The following is a 16,008-nucleotide window of genomic DNA, read 5'->3' as shown; positions in this document are numbered from 1 at the left end:
TGTGGATGATACATGCAGGAGAATGACACAGATGGTCTGAAGTGGCATAGAGGTGGCATGGGCAATCTGAGCAAGAACGGGCTGGCATGGGGGTCAGGGTGGGGTGAAGGAGATGATGGATGAAGTTTAAGGAGACTTCAAATTAAAACTGTGCATCATACTCATAGAATCATAGAATCTCAACTGTGTCGAAACAGGCTCTTCGGCCCAACAAGTCCACACCGACCCTCAGAGCATCCCACCCAGATCCATCCCGCATTACCCACCTAATTTACACATCCCTGAACAATATGGGCAATTTATCATGGCCAATCCACCTAGCCTGCATATCTTTGGACTGTGGGAGGAAACCGGAGCACCCAGAGGAAACCCACGCAGACACAGGGAGAATGTGCAAACACCACACAGACAGTCACCCGAGGGTGGAATTGAACGCGGGCCCCTGGCGCTGTGAGGCAGCAGTGCTAACCACTGAGCCACGACTAATCACTGCTAATCCCCAGAGGGTGATGGGAAAAATGATCAAGCCAATCATTTGCTTGAAAACATGTCTCAAAGCATGGGAGTGAGGAGTTCTGACCAGAGTTGTAAAGTCAGGGCAACAATAGAATATGCAACTAACAAGAGGGCAGACCATTGCAAACCAAGATCATGTCTTAACAAAAGCTGGTTGTCACAAGCCATTTCATGAGCCTAAGAGTAAAAAAAAGTCTGAAAGGACTTGTGCTTCAATGATTCATCATTGATAACTACAACCTAACGTTTGTTAAGAAGATTTCTAAACTCTGAGTGAAAGAATGACCGTTCCAATGAAGTGGCTTGGCTATCTACCTCAGAACAGTTAATACCAGTTTCTCTTGGTTGATTAAGTTATAGTTATTCTTTAAAAATCAGCCTGCTCAGACATGTTGTGACACACACATCTGGAACAAGTGGGACTCGAACCAGAGTCTCCTGGCACAGAGATAGGAGCACTACCACTATACCACAAAAGCCCACTGTGATTTAGTTATACACTAGTGTGAGCATATAGCGCCTTACATGTACCATTACTGCTGCAATTCTATTGCATGCGGTTTTATTAGTTGTCAGTGTTTTTGAGATCCTGCTCAGACTGTATCCATAAATCTAGTAATAAAGAAGAAATTGTGATAGAATTTCACTTGTGTTTCTGGCTCTTCATCTGGCTATGCTTATTGGCCACAAAACAGGGCAACAAAATCCTGTCAGGAGCTGGGATACTGTGTTGAAGAACGAAAAGACATGCCAGCACAGCTTGTGCACTAAGATTGCACATGGACTGTAGCAGTTCAGGAACGCAGCTCATTACCACCTTCTCAACAGCAACTAGGGGCAGGCAATAAATGCTGATCCAGCCAATGATGCCCACCTTTCATGTGTTATGGACCATTCCAAACCCCCTCAAAATATTCAGAAGATAGTCAAGACACTAATTTTTTCTTATTTTAAAGGTAAATGTAAGGTATTGCATTCCAGAAGCAATTAGATTGGTGAAACTACCAGAGTTTAAGCAAAACACACTTTATTCATTCACTATAGTTAAAATACAACAAAAGAAAGAACTTGACATGACTTAACTCTATTGGAAAACTTAACAGAGTAATAGATACTGTGCCTATAACTAATTAACTGTTCCAATATAGTAACATCCCATAAATGCACCCTTGGCAAAAGGCAAATTCAGGAAACGGATGGTCCCCCATGAAACTGCAGTATCCCAGGAGGGAAAAAAAAAGCCCAAGAGAAAATTCTGAGAGAGGGTAACAGTGGGGAGAGATTCACTGGAGCTTTACCTGCTGAGACCCCTAGCAACAACGGCTGCCACTGAAAAACTGAATTGAAAATCCTGGTTCTGTGAGAGCTTGACCACACCCATTCAGGCTGCTTCTGTTGTTCTAACTTTGAAAAAGAGGTCCAAGGCCTCACAAGCTGTTTACTCTGGTGGTTCTGGTAGATTGCTTGGTGCATCTGCCTCAAAATCTCTTAAAAAAAAGGACAAAATACACGTCTTTAAGCCACAGTGCCATCATACGAGTGAATAAAAGAAATAAACAAGAACCCAATTCTGGCGTAGGAAGGCATAATAAGGAGTATGAAGTTATACATGGATTGGGAAAACAGTTAGTGAGTTGCTAATGAGTACAAGACCACAAAAAATGATCATTGCAAACTGGTGCCTTTTGTTTCTGTCCTACCTGCCTCTAATGTCTTCATATCGCTGCTGTGTTCTATTCCACCTCTTTTGATCTTATCCTTCTCTTTCTTATGTCTTCTGCTTGTCTCCCTAACTTTTCTTTTTGTTTCTCTTTCTCTGTTACCACATGATTCTGTTCATTTTTATTAAGAGGGATTACCATAAGATCATAAAGATGTAGGAGCAGAAATTAGGCTGTTCGGCCCATTGAATCTGCTCCACCATTCAATCATGGCTAATATGCTTCTCAACCCCATTCTCCCACTTTCTCCTCATAACCTTTGATCCGCTTGACAATCAAGAACCTATCAATCTCTGTCTTAAATATACTCAATGACCTAGCCTCCACAGCCTTCTGTGGCAGTGAATTCCATAGATTCACCACTCTCTGGCTGGAGAGGTTTCTCTTTATCTCCGCTCTAAAGGGTCTTCCCTTCACTCTTAGATTGTGCCCTTGGATCCTAGTCTCTCCTGCTAATGGAAACATCTTCCCACTATCCACTCTATCCAGGCTGTTCAGTATTCTGTAAGTTTCAATTAAATCAACCTTGATCCTTCTAAATTCCATTGAGTATAGACCCAGAGTCCTCAAACTTTCCTTATATGTTAAGCCTGTCATTCCTGGGATAATTCTCATGCACCTCCTCTGCACCCGCTCCAGGGCCAGTACATCCTTCCTGAGTTATGGGGCCCAAAACTGCTGACAATACTCCAAATGTGGCCTGACAAGAGCTTTATAAAGCCTCAGAAGTACATCCCTGCTTTTATGTTCTAGTCCTCTCAAAATAAATGACAACATTGAATTTGCCTTTGTGGCTACCGACTCCACCTGCAAGTTTACCTTAAGAGAATCCTGGAGTAGGACTCCCAGGTCCCTTCAGATTTCTGAATTTTCTCCCCATTTAAAAAATAGCCTATATCACTATTCTTCCTACCAAAATGCATGACCTCACACTTTCCCACATTGTACTCCATCCGCCACTTCTTTGCCCACTCTCCTAAACTGTCCAAATCCTTCTGCAGCCTCCCTGCTTCCTCATTACTACTTGTCCCTCTAGCTATCTTTGTATCATCTGCAAACTTAGCCAGAATGCCCTCAGTTCCTTCATCTAGATCATTAATGTATAAAGTGAAAAGCTGTGGCCCCAACACTGAGCCTTGTTGGATACAACTAGTCACCGGCTACCATCCTGAGAAGACCCTTTTATCCCCATCGGCTGTCTGGCAGAAAGCAATCTTCTATCCATGCTAGCACCTTCCCTCTAACACCATGGGCCCTTATCTTACTCAGCAGGCTCCTGTGTGGCACCTTGTCAAAGGCCTTCTTGAAGTCCAGGTAGCTAACATCCATTGGCTCTCCTTTGTTTAACCTGCTCATTACCTCCTCAAAGAATTCTAACAGATTTGTCCGGCATGACCTCCCCTTGATGAAACCATGCTGACTTTGTCCTGTTTTAGCACCCATTTCCAAGTATTCAGAAATCTCATCCTTCACAATGGACTCTAAAATCTTACCAACAATCGTGGTCAGGCTAATTGGCCTGTTATTTCCTGTCTTTTGATTTACTCCCTTTTTAAACAGGGGGGTTACATTAGTGATTTTCCAATCCTCCTGGACCCTCCCTGACTCCAGTGATTCCTGGAAGATCACCACTAATGCCTCCACTATCTCCTCCAGCTATCTCCTTCAGAATTCTGCGGTGTAGCCCATCTGGGCCAGGAAACTTATCTACTTGCAGACCATCTTTCTTCCTGCTCCCCCACCATGTCTCCTTTGCATGAGTTTGCTCTCAGCAGAGCTGACCTGTTTTGTACTATTCACACCTACCATTAACACTCATTTTGCATCTCAAAATCTCTGTAACGACCATAGCACTCCTTTTGTCTTTGGCTTTAGGTGCCCCCAGCATCTATTCCACTCGCTCCTCCTCCCAACTTTGTGAACAACATAAAAAAATCATAATTTTCCAACACATTACAGTTCTAAAGAAGAGTCATACTGGACTTGAAACATTAACTCTGTTTCTCTCTCCATAGATACTGTCAGATCCTCTGAGTTTCTCCAGTATTAGGTGTTTATTTCAGTTATTCAACATCCCCAGTATTTTATTTTTATTTGAAGATTAGTAGCAGAGTTGATTGAGGTGCTTAGATACATGGAAGGCTTTGATATAGAAAATAAGGAGAGATAACTTCCAGTGACAGAAAGATAAGTAAACAAGGGACAGAGATTTAAAGTGATTGGCAAAAGTACCAGAGGTGGCATGAGTAAACTTCCTTTAAACTCAGGGATCTGTTTGTTTTAGGAAAACTTGCCTCAGTGTGTGGTGAAAGCAGAATCAGTGTAAAACTCTAATGAGAATTAAATAAACTCTTGAAGGTATGAAATCTACTGGGCGATGGGAAAAGAGTAGGGGCAGTGGAAACAATACTCCTTCACAGTACCAACACAATTGCCAGATGGGTCTCTTAAAACAATCAAAGAACAGCGAATGCTGGAATTCAAACTATAACAGAAATTGCTGCAGAAACTCTGCAGATTTGGCAGCATCTGTGAAGAGAGAAACAGAGTTAAAGATTTAGATCCAGTGACCCTTCTGGTTAATTATTCCCAGACATTCATGATGAACTCCACTAAAACACAGTAAAGGTTTAAAGCTCATCACTTGTTTTAAAAACTTTGTTTTGAGCTGCTATAAAAAGTTTTTATTGGATATATTAAATATTTCATACACTTACTTTCGGTTCTCAAAACAATAGCGTCAGCAAGCATTGAAATGATTTTATTTATAATGTCATATCAGACACAAATATAAATATCTGCTTTTTGTGCTGACTTTGTACTGTTTAATTGTGTTCTTGTCCCAAACAATTATTGTGGTAAATTTAGAAAGTATTATTAATGCGACAAGACCACACGTAGAGTAATTTGCTGCTTCAGGATTTTGTCATCTTCAGTTTTCTCAATGTTGATATGCACTTGTGACTCTGCAGGTGAGTACACTAATTGCTATCTGCGTTGGAGACATCCCCTCTAAAATTGTGCAACTCTACTTACATCCCTATCTTGAGAATAATTATCTCCTACAATTAAATAGCCTTAAGCTGTTCTTTCCACCTGCATGGAAAAAATGTTGCTATATTTTCCCTTTGGTGACATTGAGTATTTTCCCTTTTACTTCTAAAATGTGACTTCAATTATTGTCCATCGACAGGCTTTAAAATTTTAAAAAATTAGTTTCAGGAGGAGCTAAAGAATGCTATACCAGATGGCTTTGTACATTCCAGAATCATAGTGTTAGCTATCTCTTAGCAAGCCTTTGTTTCTTTTATATTCTTTTAAATATTTATAATCATTTTCCTTTAATTTTCTGTTCCCACCCCTGCAAGCTTCTTACATTTCCTCTTCCTCCCTCAGCTTGAACAGTGTGAGCAGACATCATGCTGCTCAGTGATTTCTATGGTGAATTTCTCACTGTCAGCATGCTACATTTTCACCAGAACTGCCTGGGATGCCTTGGATAGATAATTTCTTCTTGATATTACTCCAAAATTATTGATACGATATGCAGAAGGATGTCCAAACAAAATCTTTTACTAAGTCAGGCTCAGCCTTGAATAGTTTTATGCCACATGACTTAATAGCTAGTTACATTACATCTGAGATACATGAAAGCCTTTGGTTTGAAGTCAGGCTAAATTTAAGAATAAGTACACCTTATACTATTGAAACATTCTGTCGTGGCTTAGAGGGAAATGGATAATAACTGGAACACTAAATCACAGTGGCCTGGAACAGTCCTTCATCTCCTAATGGTAGGAGCTCATCACTTAATGTTAGGTAATCCCTTCAGGTATTAACTGCTTTATGCAACACTCTGAATTAGCTGATAGCAGCAGAGTAGAAATTCCAAATTAATTGGTTTACCTCAGGGAGACAATAAAATGCACCCACGACAGATAGCTTTTATGATCAGGTGAGGCAGGTTAGATGGCTTCTGTCTTTTCTAACTCCTTGTTTGACCACTTTTTTTTGAAAAAGAGGATATGCTTGCCAGTTAAATGAGTGCTTACATGCTGTGACTATATTTTAAAAAAAAGGACAGGTTTTCATTAGGTTTTGAAAAACAAATATCGTTTTATTGGCTTGGATATTCCAGTGGCCAAGTAGCTATTGGAATAGTGCAGATTGCAATGCTCATTGGGACCCCATGGAATCTCTGATGGCCTGGGAAATTGAAGATTCCAATGGACAATTCCTCGTACTTCTGAAACTCTCCAAATAATCCATTAAAAAGGTAGAGAATTAAGGGGGCTCGACTTCTTCTCAGATGAAATCTATTCAGGAAAAGTTAGATAATTGAAAGCCTAGTCTAACAATGGGTACCTATTAAGCTGACCCTTTAACTTAGCACCCATGCACCCAAACTACACCACCCCAACTCTGAACAGCTACTGGTCCCCGACAGTCACCAGCTGTGCCCCCAACCTAATGTGATTCCACTTCCCCTCCCTTACCATCATGCTCCTGCAATTGGCTTTCTCATTCCCGCTGGCACTGTTTACCTGGCTCCCCTACCCCTGTCAGCAACCAAAACACCCACACCCCTAACCACAACCTACCCTAAGCACTCCATCACTTACCAGGCACACTACCCGCATGGCACCCTATCTCCTTAAGCAACTTCCCCCTGTACCCCACAGTTAACCTTTCACAGCAATTATCAAAGTTTCTGGCTGTGCTGCTAGACGTTTAAAATCACAGAACAAGGCACACTAATTGCTGCAGAAGGTGACACACTTTGATTTCCCGAGTATACTGCATTATGGGGGAGTAGTTTGATTACAAATACGCTCATTGGAATTTAGAAGAATGAGGGGTGACGTAACTGAAATATATAACATTTTTAGGAGACTTGATGGATAGATGCAAAAAGGAATAATCTCAGAACAAGGAGTTGCCTATTGATGATAGAGATGAGGAGCAAGTTCTTCTCTCAGAGGGTAGTGAGGCTAATGGAATTCTTTATCATTGAGCTCTGTTGAGACTTGGTTATTAAGTTTGTTCAAGGCTGAGAGACAGATTTTTTACCTGCAAAGGGAATCAAGGACTATCACTGAGAAAGCAGGAATGTGATGTGGAGGATTATCAAATCTGCTACGATCTCATTGAGCCTGCTTCACTACTCAATGGGCTGAGTGGCCTACTTCTGCTCCCTTCTCTTATGGTCTTATTTATGAAGGATCAGGGATGGTCAATCCTAGCTAGAAATTTGCAGTCCAGAATTAATGGAAAATAAAAAGGAGCAGAGTGGCAAACCAACTGAGTTTGGTTCAAGAATATTTTGCACAACCGCACATTGGCAGTAGCGTGTACCAAGTACAAGGTGCAATGCAGCAATTCAGTAAGGCTCCTTCAACAACACCTTTCAAATCTGTGACCTCCATGATCTAGAAGGACAAGGGCAACAGATGCTTGGAAACACCACCACCTATATGTTGAATTCCTGGTACTCCCCCTTTCTAACACCACTGTGGCAGATTCCAGTCTAAGGACTGCAGCAGTTCAAGAAGGCAGCTCACCACCTTCTTCCGAAGGGCATTAGGTAGCCAGCAGTTGTTAGCTAGTAATGCCACATCCTATGAATGAATAATAGAAAAGAGTGGCCTTTACCAAGGAAGTTGATGCTATTCAGGGCACAGAGAAGGGAGGAAATTAATACACTGAAAGGATTTAAAATGGTTTGGAGATATTAGATAGTCTGTCTGTATTTTAAGTTGATAAGGCACTAAGACAAAGGATTCTAAAGGAAGTGAGATCGGAACTTTAGGGGAATTTGGTCATAGCTTTCCAGCCTTCCTTAGAGACAGAGGATGTGGAGGTAGGATTGCAACCATTACAAGCTTGTTCAAAAAAGGTTGTAAAAATAACCTGAGCGACTACAGGCCAGTGGGTTTAACTTGGGTGGTGGAAAATGTCTGGAAACAACATTTCGGACAAAATTAACAGTAACTAGGGCAAATGCAGGTTTATTAATGAGAGTCAGCATGGACTTATTAAGGGAAGTTATGTTTAAAGTAACTTGCTGCAGTGTTTTTAGGAGGGCTAACAGAAGGTTGATGTGGGTATTGATGTTGACGACAGTGCCATTTAACAGAGCTGTGAGCAAAGTTAGAGCTCATGAAATGAAAGAATCAGTAGTATTGTGGATTTGAAGTAAGTGGAGTGACACCAAACAGAGAGTAATGATTAATGGGATCTTTTTTAGATTGGAGGAAAGTTTTTATTAGTGCAGGTCCCCTGGGTCACTGATGAATCCCTTTCTTTTCCTGATATATTGTTATATAGGCAGCTCACCATCACTTTCTCAACAGCAGCTAGGGATGGACACCAAATACTAGCTCAGTGAGTGAGGCCCGGATTCCATGAATGAATTAAAAAAAATTATTGACTTAGAGCTTGGAGTACAAGGTACAGTTTCAACATTTCAGAATAATATAAAACTTGGAGCATTGCAACTGTGAGGAAGAAGCCTTATAATTCTAAAGGTACATGGACAAGTTGGTGGAAAGAGCAGATGCATTTCATAGGGACAATACATGTAACATGAAATAAAATACTCCACTCCGAAGAGGGTACAGGTACAGAGGGACATGGTTGTATATGTATATAAGTCATTGAAAGTGGCAGGACAGGTTGAGAGAGAGAAGGCAATGTGAATAGCACTCTTTAGCACCCTGTCTGATTATTAATCCTCCCCCACACTGCAATCTCGTAGCTGGTTTCCAGATGGGGATACCAACACTCCTGATCCACTCTAATAGCTTGTTACCTGGGAGGTGAAGGTAAGTGTTACCTCATTGTTTCTTAGAATTAAGGATAAAATTGATGATGCTTCAGTTGCCAATCGAAAGTGTTGGTTTGGCTTTATTTATTCATTGGACATGGGCTTATTGTCCATCCCAAGTTGCCCTTAAGAGGTGGTGGTGAATTGCCTTCTTGAACTACTGCAGTTCATCCACTGTAGATAGATCTGCAATGCTGTTAGGGAGAGAATTCCATGATTTGATCTAGTGAAACTGAAGGAAGAGTGATATATTTCCAAGTCAGGATGGTGAGTGGCTTTCCCAGGGGAACTTGCAGGCGGTGATCTTCACATGTATCTGCTGCCCTTGCCTTCCAGATGGAAGTGGTAATGGGTTTGGAGGGTGCTGTCTAAGGAGTTTTGGTGAAGTTCTGCATTGCATTTTGTAGATGGGACACACTACTGCTACTTTGTAATGGATGTTTATGGATGTGGTGCCTATCATGTGGGCTTCTTTGTCCTGGACGGTGTCAGATGTCTCAAGTTTATGTCGGAGCTTATCCAGGCAAGTGGGAAGTATTCCATCACTCTCCTGGCTTGTGCCTTGTAGCTGGCAGGTATGCTTTGGGTAGTCAGGAGGTGAGATTCTTACTACAAGATACCTAATCTTTGACTTGCTCTTGTAGCCACAGTACCTTCTATGATTAGACCAGTTCAGTTTCTGGTCAATGGTAAACTTTCAGATGTTGATTGTGGGGAGTTCAGTAATGGCAATGCCATTGAATGTCAAGAGGCAATGGTTAGATTTATTCTTGTTGTAAACTGTCAGTGCCTGGCATTTGTGTGGCTCAAGTATAACTTGCCACTTTTCAGCCCAAGCTTAGATACTGTCCAGATCAAGCAGTCCGTGTCCAAATGCAGCATCAGTATCTGAGGAGCCATGAATAATATTATGCAATCAGTGAACATCCCCACTTCTAACCATATGATGGAGGGAAAGTCATTGATGAAGCAGCTGAAGATGGTTGAAACAAGGTGTAGTGACCAAAAAGGAAGCAGACTACGTACTACATTCATATGGACAGGCCATTCAGCCCCTCAAGTCTGTTATGCCATTTGGTTGTGGCCTCAACTTTACTTGCCTGACAATCACTGATGTACTGAGTCCCTTGTCAATCAAGAACGTATTTAATATTTCTTTATTAATGTATCCATTAATAGAATACCTTGAAACTACAAGAGAGACGAAGATGCTGCCAGTATGGTCGTAAATGAGGAGATAGTATAAATAATGGATAGGGGAGTTTTTTTTAGAAATGGTTGGAAGACCTTAAAACTGGAAAGCTTGTCGGTTGGATTGGATGCTTCCAGGATTACTGAAGGAAACAAGGACAGAAATACCAAAGGATCTGGCCACAATCTTTTAATCCTCTTTTGATACAGTACCCTTACAGTGCAGATAGAAGCCACTCAGCCCATAGAGTCTACACCGACCCTCTGAAGAGGTCACCCCCAATCCTCACCCTATCCCTGTAACCCTGCATCCCTCATGGCCAATCGACCCCACCTACACACCTTTGCCGTGTGGGAGGAAACCCACGCAGACACAGGGAGAGAATGTGCAAACTCCACATAGCCAGTCTCTCAATGGTGAAATCAAACCTGGGTCCCTGGCACTGTGAGGCAGCAACGCTAACCACTGAGCCACCCAGATGTTGCCAGAGCACAGGAAGATTGCAAATATTACACTTCTAGTCTTTTGTGGGGCAGTGGTAGTATCCCTGCCTTGGGCCAGATGGCCTGGATTCAGCTGTGCCATGTCATGTCTGAATGATTAAAAATATCTACATTGAGATTGAGAAATACAGCAGTTGCAGTCCAACCTGTTTGATATCAGAAGTGGGAAAATGTCCAAAAATGATAATCTAGGCCAAAACTAATTTCATTTTTGAAAATATTGGTTCTTAAATGAAAGTCACCAGAGATCTGTTAAAGGTAAATCATGTTTGAATGAATTGATGACAGAACTGAAAGGGTTAATGAAGGCACTGCAGCAGAGTGTTAAAATATGGAGTTAAAATACAGATGAGCCCTAGTAACCTTACATGTAGGATGTGCTGCATGATTGATTCCTGCCCCGGTTGAAAATAATGAAATACATACAAGTTTTCTGAGATCCATTAATTTCCATAATAGTGGTTTATAGCCCAATGCTACATTTGTTATCGAGTGGCCTGACCTCTGAAAAGAGAGGCTGCAGTGCTTCATTCAGCTGGCTGCAATAGGAGCAGGGGAAAACCTCGGTCATGACAGAGCAGGTCATAGAGATGGCTCCTGGCTTCTTGGATACAATACTCGAAGATCTTACACAGGATGTAGAAGGAGTGAAAAGTTGCTTTTTGCATGTGCCTAGGGGTCCTCTAGACAGATATGGCAAAAACAATGGGAGCAGATAGCCACAATGGCCAATATCAGGAGATATGGTCTGAGGAGCTAGATGCATTGCTGACAAAGGTACAATGACCTCACATGAGTGGTTAAGGTCAGTAAATGTATGTTGTACATCAATGTTTTACTGACCACATTGCCAACTTCACCATACTACTCGATGCACCACATCACTATCACCTATCAGCAATCTCAACGCATGCCTAAAATGGGTAACATGATCAACCTTACATATATACTTTAGAACCGTTCTGAACCCTGCATCTTGTAGGTTGAACACACTGCCAGTTTATTAGCTGTGACTTCACCCTCACTTGCAGCTAAAGGCAAGTCTCAGGGAGCAGAACCACACTGGCTACGTGTCCTAATCCCAATGGAGGAGACAGTGGTCACCATTGATGGAGCAATGTTGACAGTGAACAGTGGAGGGGCTGAAAGATCAAAGGTGACTATGCTGTTCTCCTCATTGAGAAAGATTATTTTCTCTTGCAGTGTGTGCAATTATTTTCCTGTCATGAGTGGCGTGGGCAACAGCAAGAAACGTGAGAAAATGTTGTATTTTATCCTGTCGTGGTTAAAATGATCAATTTTAAACAAGAAACAGAACAAATAAGATTTTGTAATTCTGACTGACGGATTTTAAGGGTGTCTACCAACACCTAATACCAAAATGCAAAAGAAATCTATTCAGCAGCACATACTATCAATCATTATCAATCTCCTTGTACTCATAGGATCCATTACCCACTTTTGTACACTCCAGTTACAGAAGGCAAGAAATCATATCACTGATAGTTGGTAATTTGATCACAAAAGCAACTATGTCTATTCCCTAAATATACTGTTGCTCTACGCTCAGTCAAAAATATATAAGGAGGAAGGACATGCAAACAAGACTATTGCAGGGCAAACTTCAGGCATTTAGAAGCCCATACACCTCAGGGGCAATTCTAGAATTTGTTTAGGAAAGTGACCTGTGTTCAGGATAACTTTGTGCCTGGTGTTACACTTTCCATTATCTACAGCTACATCATATATCATAAGATTGAATATGAAGATTCTATTCTTATACACCACTGACCTATAGGACGCAAATCAGTCTTTAGACTTCAACTGAAACATGTATTTTTAATCAAGGTCTGTTTTCTCCTCATGTCCTTGACATTTTTTGTCTATTTTTACTACTTTACTAAGATTGTATTTTTGAAATTGGTTGCTGGTTAACTTTTCTTTGCAAATGAAAACTGGATTGATTGGGAACATTACCAATGCGATGCCTTTTTCTGTTTCCATGCCTGTGTAATTGAAGTTATCATTAGCAATAATGAGTGTCTGATGTGTGGAAGAACATAAATGTGCTGGCTTGGCAGTTTAAATATTTCTGCTTATTGAGTATTGAGATGTTATCTTTTGGCTATTCTGTTGGAAGATGAGCCTTTCCACATTTACTGTTAAAATAACCTAAAATGTGCTTTTTAAATAGCAATTAGCTGTTATTCTATTGGAGAAACACAGCATGAGGAAGGAGTTAAAAGGAAATGTGAATACTAGAAAGAAAAACTGCAATTTTTTGATAAGATGTCTTGGGATAGGGCACTGTGCATCTGATTCTTTATCTGTTGTGCATTTTCCATTCAACTGCATATAAACAGTCCTGCTACCTAGCAATAATTTTTAAATCATTCCAGCTCTTTATTTTCTTCTGCTGCCTTTCCACTGCAGTTCAGTTTAAAAAAAAGTCACAATAAAATACAATTGATAAAGTGACATTTTGCACAGAAAAATTCCACTTGGTTTACCTTCTAGGTAGGCTCATATTGCTCCAATACTTCCATTATTTACCTTCTATGTAATCAAATGCTTATTGTGAAATGCTGCAATAGAGACAGAGTTTGTGGTCAGAATTTCAGGTGAAACCATAGCACTAACATTCCCCAAACTATTAGGGAAAATGCACTACCTCATTTCTGCTCTTTATCTAACTAATTCCATCCTGAATGGGGACTGAACATATGAATTAGACTCTGTCAGTTTCATTGATTTTGCAAATCCAGGTCTCATGATATACATAGGACCTCAATTATCCATTAGTGAGAGAAATGCACAAAGAGAATGCCAAATGTGCTCCACCCAATTATACTCAGTGCGACAACTGAACAGGAGCAGAAAGGCAAGTTTCAAGATCATGTTTTGCAGACAGAGCAGGAACAGGATTTAGCTACCATGACATCCTTTCCACTCAGTAATAATCACTAAAACCAGATCTGCTAACCTGGGTAGTCTCCAGCTCAGCAAAGATTCAGGGTGGGGCAGGGGGTTTGTGCTGTGTGTGGGGAGGAGGTCAGCTCTTATCCTTCCCACTCTCACTTCGGGATATTCGTTCCCTTGATCAAGCACTGACCACCCCCACGGGAGGTGACAAGCTGGCTGCAAAGTTTTATCTGCTGTGCACCCTACAGACCCAGGTCTCTTGCACCAGAGGTAAGTTGAAGTCTTGAAGCTGTTCATTTATTGACCAATTAAGGACCTCAATTGGTAGTAGTTTTTCCACCCTGAAGTTAATTCTGGTAGAGCAGGGACATGATGGGGTACAGGTACATCACAATCTCTCTAATTACATGTCCTTCTCACCTTCAAAGCTGCTTCCTTCTTTCGTCCAGAATTGCACATGTTTATCAATTTCGACTCCCTGCTCTCGTCTTCACCTGGTCTATCTCTGACACGTCCCTTTTCTTCCTTAACATCTCTAATTCTAATTTTGGGCTTAGACAAATTCAGATGTTACACGACACCAGGGCTAACAGGTTTATTTAAAATCACAAGCTTTCGGAGCGCTGCTTTTTCTTCATTGTCAAGGGTCCCCCTTGTCCTCACCCACCATTCTACCAGCATCCACATTCAGAAGATTATTAGCCACCTTTTCCGTCACATCCAGCAGGATACCACCACTAAACACATATTCCCCTCTCCTCCCTTATCAGCCTTCCACAGGGACTGTTCCCTCCAGGAGACACTGGTCCAATCCTCTTTCACTCCCAACATTCTCCATAGCCCCACGGTACCTTCCTCTGCAACCACAGAAGGTGTAATACCTACCTGTTTACTTCCACCCTCCTCAGTATCCAAGGATCCAAACATACCTTCCAGGTGAAGTAGCACTTTACCTGTAATTCACTCAGATTAGTCAGCTGCTCATAATGTGGTCTTCTCTACACTGGGGAAATGAAGCATATTCTGGGTGAACGCTTTGCAGAACACCTACGTTCTGTCCATTTAAAAAAAAAGACCCTGAGCTTCCAGTTGCCTGCCACTTCAACACACCACCCTGTTTCCTGGCCAACATTCCTGTCTCAGTCCCTCTACACCTGCATTCCCCATGCAGATGGCCTTAAGGCCCTCCGCTTCTTCCTGTCCCGCAGGCCCGACCAGTCCCCTTCCACTGATACCCTCATCCGCTTAGCCGAACTCGTCCTCACACTCAACAACTTCTCTTTCAATTCCTCCCACTTCCTACAGACAAAGGGGGTAGCCAAGAGTACCCGCATGGGCCCAAGCTACGCCTGCCTCTTTGTAGGTTACGTGGAACAATCCCTCTTCCGTACCTACACCGGCCCTAAACCCCACCTCTTCCTCCGTTACATTGATGACTGTATCGGTGCCGCCTCGTGCTCCCACGAGGAGCTCGAACAGTTCATACACTTCACTAACACCTTCCACCCCAACCTTAAGTTTACCTGGACCATCTCTAACACCTCTCTCCCCTTCCTGGACCTCTCTGTCTCCATATCGGGCAACCACCTAGAAACCGATATTCATTTCAAGCCCACCGACTCCCACAGCTACCTAGAATACTCCTCCTCCCACCCACCTTCCTGCAAAAATGCTATCCCCTATTCCCAATTCCTTCGCCTCCGCCGCATCTGCTCCCAGGATGAGGCATTCCACTCCCGTACATCTCAGTTGTCCTCGTTTTTCAAGGACCGTAACTTCCCCTCCTCGGTGGTCGAGAACGTCCTCAACCGTGTCTCCCACATCTCCCGCACCTCATCCCTCACACGCCGTCCACGCAATAAGAACCAAAAAAGAATCCCCCTCGTCCTCACGTACCACCTCACCAACCTCCGGATCCAACGCATCATCCTCCGACACTTCCGCCATCTGCAATCCGACCCCACCACCAAAGACATCTTTCCCTCCCCACCTTTATCTGCTTTCTGGAGGGACAACTCTCTCCGTGACTCCCTTGTCCGCTCCACACTCCCCTCCAGCTCCACCACACCTGGCACTTTTCCCTGCAACCGCAGGAAGTGCTACACCTGCCCCCATACCTCCTCCCTCACCCCCATCCCAGGCCCCAAGAAGACTTTCCACATCAAGCAGATGTTCACCTGCACATCTGCCAATGTGATATACTGCATCCGCTGTACCCGGTGTGGCTTCCTCTACATCGGGGAAACCAAGTGGAGACTCGGGGACCGCTTTGCAGAACACCTACGCTCGGTTCGCAACAAACAACTGCACCTCCCAGTCGCGAACCAT

This window comes from Rhincodon typus, chromosome 1, assembly GCF_021869965.1.
Source record: "Rhincodon typus isolate 14 chromosome 1, sRhiTyp1.1, whole genome shotgun sequence".
In the NCBI taxonomy this organism is placed as follows: domain Eukaryota; kingdom Metazoa; phylum Chordata; class Chondrichthyes; order Orectolobiformes; family Rhincodontidae; genus Rhincodon; species Rhincodon typus.
The sequence above is the reverse complement of the archived record's forward strand: the minus strand, read 5'-3'. Positions refer to the sequence as shown.